The sequence below is a fragment of the Tupaia chinensis genome, unplaced genomic scaffold (genome assembly GCF_000334495.1).
Source record: "Tupaia chinensis unplaced genomic scaffold, TupChi_1.0 Scaffold143481_1, whole genome shotgun sequence".
NCBI classification, from domain to species: domain Eukaryota; kingdom Metazoa; phylum Chordata; class Mammalia; order Scandentia; family Tupaiidae; genus Tupaia; species Tupaia belangeri.
In genome coordinates this window covers 240,354-251,518 of record NW_006203325.1, presented here as the reverse complement: position 1 = coordinate 251,518, position 11,165 = coordinate 240,354, and positions in this window count along the sequence as shown.

The following is an 11,165-nucleotide window of genomic DNA, read 5'->3' as shown; positions in this document are numbered from 1 at the left end:
CTCACTCTCACTCTCTCTTTCTTTGGCAAAACTCATGTGAAAAAATAAATACATAAATAAATAAAAATAATTCTTAAAAAAAAAAGAACAACGTCTGAGGGCAGGTAAAAGCTTTTATTAATAATTAGGCCCTTAGAAATACTCTATATTAGTATGTGCTCAGTGCTTTAAAAATATTATCTTACTTCAATTTTACATGGAGCTATTCATGCAGGCAGTTTCTCAAAATCCCATTCTCCTTTTTTTCCTGACACATGACTTCCCTGTTCAGAAAATATTTTGTAGCTTCCCTAGAAACTAGATATGGTCAAGTGACTAGGTTCACACCGTGGGACATGAGGGAGAGAGCAGAAGTGCTTAAGTGTGAGAGAAACAAAGCAAATTGCTTGTGCTGGACTTTCTCTTTTATCCATTTTGCAGAGATTTGCTGAGAGCCAACTTTGTCCTTTTAAGGGTGGAAAGTGAGCTATTGGATTGCCCCACAGCAAGACACAGTAGAAGGAAATTAAGTTCTGGAAGGGCTTAGAGGGACAGAGTATACACCCTCTTTAAAATGGTTATATGAGGAAGAGAGAAAGCCTGCTAGCTCTGTGGCCTAGTGGTTAAGGAAGCAGGATTCCACAAGGACAACAGTATGGATTAAATCCTGGACCTAGCAGCTTGAAACACATACCGGTGCATGTGTAGGTATATGTTCAAAATCCCAACAGGATGAAGAAATGAAGGGGAAGGCATTGTGGTGTGACCATGCCCCCTTTGGGGTGCTTTCTCTCTGGCAAGGGCAAACACCCTCTGGCAAAATGAAAAACAGAGAGAAACCTATGCCTTCTAATTCAAATCATTGCCTTTTCTAAAGCATTATAGTTGAGGTCTCTTTTTTTAGCAGCTTTGTTTCCAACTAAACATTTTTAAACAGTCCTGACATCTTCTGAGAGTGACAGCCAGAGAGATGGACAGATAACACTCTCAACAGGGTCCTTATGCCATAATCCACACCTAGCCTCAGTCAGCTCAGATCACAGGCAGGCTTGCAAAATCCAGTACATACAGGGCCTCAACATATGAATCTTGGGCCTTCATGCATCGGTCCAGCATTGCAGATCATTATATTTCCTCATATATATTCATTCTGGCCCTGCTAATGAATTACTGACATCATTTTACAGGTCAAGACTAGTGAGGCTCCTGAATATGTCACTAACGTCTTAGGATTTTTCCAGAATTCTCTTCTCGCTTAGCAGACTGTATTTCCATGGAAACAAAATATGCCCCCTTCAGAATGGGATAAAACAAAACAAAACTGAGTGGACTCAGGACCAGAGAATAGTTGCTGCTATAGGATCTAAATCAAAACTCTTTCTATTCTTTCCATTTCTGCTTCTCAAATGAGAATTTTTTGTCTAGCAGTTCTCCTCAAGAGATTTGCTTTCTCTGAACAGTCTATCCAGGGGCTAAGAAGTTCAAACGAGCGTTAGGAGTTGTAGGTACATGACATCACTCCGGTTTATCTCAACACCTCTGATGAACAGCAGTGGAAGGAAAGACTCTTTCCACATGAGTTCATCAGTCCCTGTCTCTTACCCTGTACATTATTCTTAACCAAAAAAATATATCATCTCAGCTAAATATAATTAACTCCAAATTTGTGTTCTGCTGATCAAATAGCATAGTCATAAAAAGATCATCTTCATGAAATAAATGACGAGGCCTCCTTGGTAAGTCAATAAGGCAAAAACCTTGAGAGTAAACTAAGACAAATGGGAAACCATCTGGAAGAAATCAAACAGGAAAAGCAGGTGGGTTGGCTTGCATTTGGAAAGATGAAACACAGCATGAAGCATTGCACATTTACACAAAAGCAAGATCTGTAACCTTAGTCAGGCTTTGAATTGAACTAAATGCATCACTTAAGGAGAGCTGGTAGCTGGGAACTGGTTGAACTGAGTGTCAAGACCAATTCTGAAGATGTTTTCTTATACTTAGTCTGTTTTACATGCTCTGAGGATTGCTAAACAGCCAGAGGCAGATGGTCCTACATCTAAGTGTGATTCTAAGTGGTGTGAGGGATGGCATGATTGACCATTTCCCCTGGGTAGCAGGAAAGGAATAATTCTTCTGCTTTTTTTTTTTTTTTTTTTTTGCTATAGGGTGCTTGCACTTGCCAGAAAGACACAGAAAGCAAGAAATCACCTCCCAGGATGGATGGCCACACAGCAATCCCTTCTCCTCCATTCTCCTCTCGGGATCTTGGGCACGCATGCACACTTGCACAGCGTGAGTTTAAGCCACTGGATCCAGAACTTGAACCAGGGTCAGTTACATGAAAGTCCAGAGACAGCCATTACACTGACTGCTGGTCCCAGCAGGAAAGGAATTCTTATAAAAAAAAAAAAAAAAAAAAAAGCCTCTGTGGTGATGTAACTCAGACAAGGGGTGAGTAGACCTTCAACAAATATGCTCCTTACTGTGACAAAAACAACATAGGGGGACTAGAAGATGATGTAATGTTTACATCGCTGGACTCCCACGTAGTCAACGGCAGTGAATCCCAGACCCAATGGCTTAAAACTCCTGCCAGGCACGTGTGCGAAGGTGCTAAAAATCCCAAGGGAGAATGGAGACAAGACTGTGGCATGGCCATCCCCCAGAAGGTGATTTCTCGCTTTCTCTCTTTATCTTTCTCTGTCTCTCAGGTGAGCACATGAGCCCAGTAGTGAAAATCTTTCTTAAAATTTTTTTTAAAAAGGTGGGGTCAAACAGACACTCAAAAGCTCAAAAATTGAACTACAGCAGTGTATGGACCACATTCTCAGTGACATAAGCTTGCATCCAGAAACAGCATCACCTTTTTCCAAAAAGCCTGCCTTGCTGTTGAAGGTAAATTTAGGCATTTAGTTTATTCCATTTCAGCAGGGTTCGTTAGGTTAAAAATGAAACAATGATTACCTCTTTTATTTGGGGTTTCTAAGAATACCTCAGAAGTTGAAGTGTGTGTGCAGAAACACACACAATCACATATGCAGTCGCACTGGGAGTCTTGTTTCCAATCATTTCTAGCTAAAAGCCTCAGAGTCAACCTCTCCCAATATCTTACTCAAAAAGATTAAAACTAACAAAAGCCACCTGAAACTACAATTTTCAGAATATGAGAGCTCTTACAAGAGCATCATTCATTACAAGAATGCATCATTCATGGGACCAGCAGTTAGCATAATGGCTATGTCACTGGACTCCCATGTAGTGGACCGCGGTTAGCGTCCCGGACCCAGTGGCTTAAAACTCACGCTGGGCGGGTGACAAAGATCCCAAGAGAAGAATGGAGGAGAAGGGATTGCTGCATGACTATCCCCCTGGGGGGCGATTTCTCGCTTTCTATCTCTCTGTCTCTCTCTGTCTGTATGGCGAGTGCACGCACCCTATAGCAAAAACCTCTAAAAAAAAAAAAGAATGCATCATTCATATTGCAAGATGAATATAATTTGATTATATTATAAATACCTGATCCCTGCAATAGAGCAAGCTGCCCAGCTTTAAGAAAGTAGAGAGATCGTCAAACCATTTGGTCCCTGGCTTAAAAACATTGAACTACATCAACAAGAAAATTGAGCATCTGCCTCTCTCTTGTACAGGTGTATTGCTTATGAAAGAGAACATTCTGTCCACACCAAACTCTCCTTGCATATATGCTCACTCCCAATAAAAGAACTCTATACAAATTATAGACTGGGCCTCCTAGAAACCAACTTTAGAAGAATATGGTGGAACTTGTAAGGTTGCCAGCTTTAGCAAAACAAAATGCAGGAACTTAGTTAAATTTGAATTCCATATACACTAAGAAATAATTGCTAGTATATCTCAAATATTAAGTGGGAACTTTTTTCGTGTAAGAATGTCACAAATACATATATGATGCATACTTTCAATAAAAAGGTATCTGTTATTTATCTGAATTTCAAACGTAACTGAGTACTTAATCTGGCAATTTGAGGAAGTGAGGAAAAAAAGAATAGCAATACTACATTGCATCATTTGAACTATAGATCTTAAAAATAAAATTGTTGTAGGTTGAGGCAAAGACACAGAAACTTTTGCAACAATGCTAAATGAATGTTACATATTTACATTTACTAAGATTGTTCAGAAGGTCATAGCCTTGGAAAGTTAATATGCAAATTCTCCCCATATAGACAACATCACTTACAAAGATAACTGCATCTCACAAACTAACGATTGGCTACACTGTTCATTTTCTGGCCTGCCTTTCAGCTGATTTGCAGCTAGATTCCACTAGATACCAAATGTCATAAGGGGAAACCCACAGGCCCATTAGTTGAAAAACAGTGAGTCTAGACAGAACTTGTTTCATGAAGAATAAATAAAAGGAGAAAAGAGGGTGCAAATATGACAAAATGTTAATTAGTAAATTTAGCAAAGAGCATTTGAGAGTTTATCGTATTTTTTAAAAAGTTTTCTGTAATTTGAAAATACCCAAAATAAGAAGTTGGAAAGAATGTTGAAATTTAGAAATTAGTACATTTAGATAAATAATAAAAAGGTACTTTCTTCAACTAACTGCATTTTGGCAAATGAAAATTTCAAAAAAATAAAATTTATATATTTTTAAAAAACTGTCAGGAGAGAGAGGAGTATCTATAAGTTTTGACTAAAAACGTCCCCTCAACCCATATTTACCGAAATGATCCTTCTTGGGTGAATGAAAAAGATAATCTCACGTAGGAAAGCATTTCACATGTGTAAATTTTTTAAAGTAAATTTCATTGAGAAGTTCAACAAATACTCAAGAAATTAATAAAATTAACAATTCAAAATTTGGAGAAAAGTCTTTGATACTTTTCATAATCATCTGAAGAACATCAGGGTTCATGCTGGCGAAGCAGTATAGTCTATAGCAGGGTTTTCAAATGTGGATGCATGTAAGAATTACTGTGATGGAAGGCATTTAAGACCTCTGAGATTAGGTCCCGTTTCCAAGGAATTCAAACAGATATTCAGTGCCATGCTTAGAGACGGGAACATTGATGGTCTAATGTTTAGCCGAGGTTGAAACCCGTTATTACAGAATAAGCTTAACAAGCTTGGTGGGGTGACCCCATGGCCTAGTGGTAAAGGGAGCCAGATCCCACATTGTTCATTTGAACATTTACTCCAGTGGCTTGAAAAATATGCCAGGCACATGTGTGTGTAGATTCAAAATCCTGACATGATAGAGAAATGGAAGAGAAGGGATTATGGCATGCCTATGCCTCATTGGGGGTGTTTCTCCCTTTTGCTCTCTCTCTCTCTCTCTCTCTCTCTCTGCTGGTCTGTCATGTATGTGCACACATCCTCTTGCAAATTAAAAAAAAAAGGAAGTAATCATGAAGTCAGGCCTGGGCTTGAATTCTAGCATGTGACTTGTGGACAAATTGTGATTATATGCAAACGTCTCAATCTAGACTTCATTTATTAATTTCAAAAACTGAGAGTGATCATGAAAATAATACAGGTTGAACATTGCTTATCAAAAATGCTTGGGACTAAAAGTGTTTTAAATTTCTTTTTTTTTTCCAGATTTTGGAATATTTGCACATATATAATGAAATATCTTGGAGATGGGACCCAAGTAAATAAGGAAATTCATTTATGTTTCATGCATACCTTACATACATATCCTGAAGGCAACTTAATGCAATATTTCTGTAATGCAGTGCTTTGACTGAGACCTGTAACCAGAAGTCAGGTGTGAAATTCTACATTTGTGGTGGACATTATGTTGGCACCTAAAATGTTTCTGACTTCGGAGAATTTCAAACTTGTCATCTGGGTTGCTCAATCCATACTGCATTATTACTTTGCATGTACTTACCCTGAATAAGCTTTCATTTCCCGTGGATGGTGAAGAAAGAAGAGAGGGTGATGTGGGAAGAATATTTAACAATATACAAAAATGCTCATGATATGTTATTGAAACAAACGAAAGTAGGACACTAAAGTGAAAACACAATATTGACTTGATTAGGGAAGACTACATGAGGCAAAGACTCAAAAAGATAAAAACGAAAAGGTAGGCAGTGGTGACTTCTTAGTGGTCAGATTGTGAGGGACTTTTATATTTTCTTCATATTTTCTTTCCTGTGAGCTACATTAGTTGTATAATAAGTCACAGTCACTCTATAAAGAAAAAGAACTGTGGGGCCTGCCAGTAGTGTGATGGTTCAGGCAGCTGCATCCCACAAGGTTACTGCACGGTCAGCAATAGCCAGACCCAGTGGCTTGAAAAACATGCTTCAAGGGGACCCAGCAGTTAGCATAATGGCTATGTCGCTGGACTCCCACGTAGTCGACCGCGGTTCGTGTCCCGGACCCGGTGGCTTAAAACTCACGCCGGGCATGTGTGCGTGCGTGCCCAAGATCCCGAGAGGAGAATGGAGAAGGGATTGCGGCGCGACCATCCCCCTTGGGGGATGATTTATTGCTTTCTGTCTCTCTGTCTCTCTCTGTCTGTCTGGCAAGAGCACGTGCCCTATAGCAAAAAAAAAAAAAACAAACCATGCTTTCAATGTGTGCATGTATGTCCAAAATCCCAAAAGGAGAAATGGAGGAGAAGGGACTGTGGCATGACCATTTCCTGTGGGGGATGTGTTTGTGCACTTTCCCTCTTTCTCTCTGTCTCTCTCCAGTGAATTCGTGTGCCTTCTGGCAAATTAGAAAAAAAAATATTGAAAAGTAACTGTGATACAGAATTGTTTATATAACAGAATCAAACTCTTCAGAAGGTATATATTGTTATGAAAGAGAGAAATATAGAAAGCGTTAATGGTGTTTGCAAAGCAAGATATATAAATGGCAAATAGGCACATAAAAATACTGCAAAATGTTAGTTATGAAGGATATGTAAATTAAAGCCACAATCACTACACAGACCAGAAATGACTAACCTAAGTTAGGACCAGCCCAATAGCACAGTTGTTAAGGGTACTGGATCCCACAAGGCCGATTGCAGTTTGAGTCCCGGCTCTGAGGCTCAAGAACACACTGGCCCATGAATGTGTATGCCCAAAGTTCTGACAGGATGAAGAAATGGAAGTGATTGTAGTGTGAGCATGCTTCATTGGGGGAAATGCATTCCTGAAACTTTCTCTCTCTAGCAAGAGTACAAAACTTTTGACAATTAATTAATTAAAGCCCTGTGACCTCATGGTTAGGGGACCTGATCCTACATGGCTAACTGCAATTTGAATCCTGGCCCTGGAGCCTATAATATCATGCCAGGTGCATGTGCATGGCATGCCCCAAATCCCAGCAGGATGGAGAAATGGAGGAGAAGGGATTGTGGTGTGATCACACCCCCTTTCTCCCACATAGGAGCAGAGGGAAAGCAGGCCTTTAGCAGCCATTCTCCACTTGAAGCCCTCTGCCAAGTGTAAGGTGCCGGAGGTGGGGCTGATTTGGTTCAGGCCCTGTGCTATGCATGGAATATAATTTTTAAAAATCAACTTACATACAAACTTTGCTGCTCAGCTCCCATCCACATAGAGACTAGAAAAGTCTAGGAATATAGGAGGTGAAAATCTTTACACTGTGAAGCTCTGGAATAAACCTCTCCCTTTACTGAACCCACCAGAAAAAAGAGAGAACCTTCCCTCTGTAAATCCAAACCCAAGATTTCCACTGTGGATACCCATACTGCCACCCACAGCAGAAGAGGAAAATTGACACACAGCTAGTTCATAATAAAAGGAAGCAGAGGAGCACACAGCATAGAAACCTATTCCAAGGAATTAGCAAGAAGCATCATCAAATGACTAAAAATTGCATAAAAACCTCAACAGAAAAAACAGGAAATACTTCTCTCACAAGGAAACACAACCACTCATCTCCAACTAGGGATAAAATAGAGGAAATCACCAAAATGTCAGAAAGAGAATTCAGAGTATTTATTGAAACCAAACTTAATGAGATACAAGAAAAAATGGACAACCACTCCAGGAGATGAGAAAACTCATTCTATGACCTGAAGGAAGAACTCCATAAAGAGACAGATGCCAAAGAATTAAACAAAAAACCTCTAGAGATAAAGACTGAAATGAAAAAAATGAAAACCTCCCTTGACAGCAGATTAGACCATGCAGAAGATAGGATCTCTGACCTAGAAGACAAAGTCACCAAAAAGAATGAAAAAAATAGCAACAACAAAAAAGATGGCATATGGGAAATACTAGACATCAATAAACTCCCGAACATTCCAAATATTTGGTATTCCAGAAGGTGAAAATTCTGATTAGGGCATGGAAAATCTACTCCATGAAATACTTGAGAAAAACTTTTCAAACTTAGAGAAACATTCAGACATCTGGAGAGAAAATACAAAGGATGCCAACTAGAATCAACATAAGGAGATCTTACCCTAAGCACATTATAGCCAGACTGGTAAAAATCAAAGACAAAAACAAGATTCTAAAAACAGCAAGAAAGAAACATCAAGTCCCTTACAAAGGTAATCCTATTAGGCTAATGTAAGACCCCTTGACTGAAATAATTCAAGCAAAAAAGAAACGAGCAAACATATTCAAAACAATGTAAGAAAAACAATTTCAACCAAGAATACTATGCCTGGCAAGATTATCATTCAAATGGGAAAAACAAATAAAATTATTCTCAGTTAAACAAAACCTGAAAGAATTTACCACCACTAGGCCAGCTTTTCAAGAAGTACTGAAAGGAGCACTGTATCAGGAAAACTAAAGAGAGGCAAACAGAAATGAAAGAACACAAAACAACCAAGAAATGGCTTACAAAATGACAAAAATAAATACACAAATATTGATAACAATGCTGAATGTTAATAAATTAAATCATCCAATGAATGGGATCAGCAGTTAGCATAATGGCTATGTCGCTGAACTCCCATGTAGTCGACCACGGTTCAAGTCCTGGACCTCGTGGCTTAAACTCATGCCGGGCATGTGTGCGTACATGCCCCAGATCCTGAGAGGAGAATGGAGAAGAAGGGATTGCAGCATGGCCATCTCACCTGGGGGGCGGGGATGATTTCTCGCTCTCTGTCTCTCTGTCTCTCTCTGTCTTTCTGGTGAGTGCACGTGCCCTATTGCAAAAACCTCTCTAAAATAAATAAATAAATAAATAAATAATCCAGTGAAAAGACACAGACTGGCTGAATGGATAAAACAACAGGAGCCCTCTATATGCTGCTTATACAAAACAAACCTCACTGATAAAGACATACATAGTCTGAAAGTGAAGGACTGGAAAAAGATATTCTATGCAAATGAAAATCAAAAGAAGGCTGGACTTGCCATACTGATATCAAGATAGACTTTAAGAAAAAAAATCTGTAAGCAGAGACAAGGTATAAAAATATACTTTATAAAACATACAGTATATATACACTGTATATTATAGTACTAATAGGGCTAATCCACCACAAAGATACCACATTGATATAAATCTATATACCCAACACTGGAGCAACCAAATAGGTGTAAGAGAGACTACTCAATCTAAAGGGAGAGATACACTGCAGCACAATAATCACTGGAGATCTCAATACCCCACTGTCTCCTCTGAACAGATCATCTAGACAAATCATAAGCAATAGAGATACACAATCTAAACACCACCATAAATCAAATAGACTTGACAGACATCGATAGAACTTTTCACATAATAAGCACAAAATACACATTTTTCTCACCTCCACATAGAACATTTTCAAAGATAGACCACATGACAGGGCACAGAACAAGCCTTTATAAATTCTAAGGGATACAAACTATACCCAGCATCTTCTCAACTGCAATGGAATTATACCCTTAAGTTAATTCCAGAAAGAATCCTTGAAATACACAAACCACGGAAACTTAACAACGTACTCCTGAATGACTTTGCAACCGTCATAGAAATTAAGGCTGAAATAAAAGATTCATCGAAACCAATGATAATGAGCACACAAGTTTCCAAAACCTATGAGACATAGCAAAAGCATTCATAGGAGGAAGTTCATGTCGGGACCAGCAGTTGACGTAATGGCTATGTTGCTGGACTCCCATGTAGTTGACCGCAGTTCGAGTCCCAGACCCAGTGGCTTAAAACTCATGCTGGGTGCTTGTGCGTGCATTCCCAAGATCCCAAGAGGAGAATGGAGAAGGGATTGCAGTGTTGCCATCCCCCTGGGGGGTGATTTCTTGCTTTCTGTCTCTCTGTCTCTGTTTGTCGGGCGAGTGCACACGCCCTATAGCAAAAATCTCTCCAAAAAAAAGAAAAAGAAAAAGAAATTCGTGTCTATGAGAAAAAAACAGAAAGGTGGCAAATAGACAGTCTAATGACACATCACAGGGAACTCATAAAACAACAAAAAGACCCAAAAATACCAGGAGGAAAAAAACGATAAATGATAGAACAGAAATAAATGAAAGATCTGTACGGAAAACAAATGAAACCAAAAAACTGGTTATTTGAAAGTTAACTAAGAAGAACAAAGAAAGGAACCAGATAAATCAGCAATGAAACAGGCAGTATTACAACAGACATAAGAGAAATGTAAACGATTATGAGAGAATACTTTGAGCAATTATACACCAACAAACAAGAAAACCTAGATGAGATGGAAAAATTTCTGGACATGTATAATTTACCAAGATTGAACCAAGAAGAAATAGAAAGCCTGAAGAGACCAATAAAAAGTGACTTGATTGAATCAGTAATAAATAGTCTCCCCCAAAAAAGAAAATCCAGGCCTTGTTGGCTTCATTTCCAAATGCTACAAAACTTTTAAAGAAGAGCTAGCCCCAGGTCCCCTCAGACTGTGTCTAAAGATCTAAAAGGATCCTCTCAAATTCATTCTCTGAAGCCTCCATCACCCTTATCCTAAAAACAGAGAAGAACATAACGAAAAAAAAGGAAACTACAGGCCAATATCCTTGATGAGTACAGATGCAAAAGTTCTCAATGAGATAATAGCAAATTATATCCAATAACACATTAAAAAGACTGTACACCATGACCGAATAGACTTTATTCCAGGGATGCAAGGGTGGTTCAACATATGCAAAACAATGAATGTAATACATTACATTAGCAGAAAAAAAAAGATAAAAACCATATGATGATATCAATCAATGTCGAAAAAAAATGGATAATATACA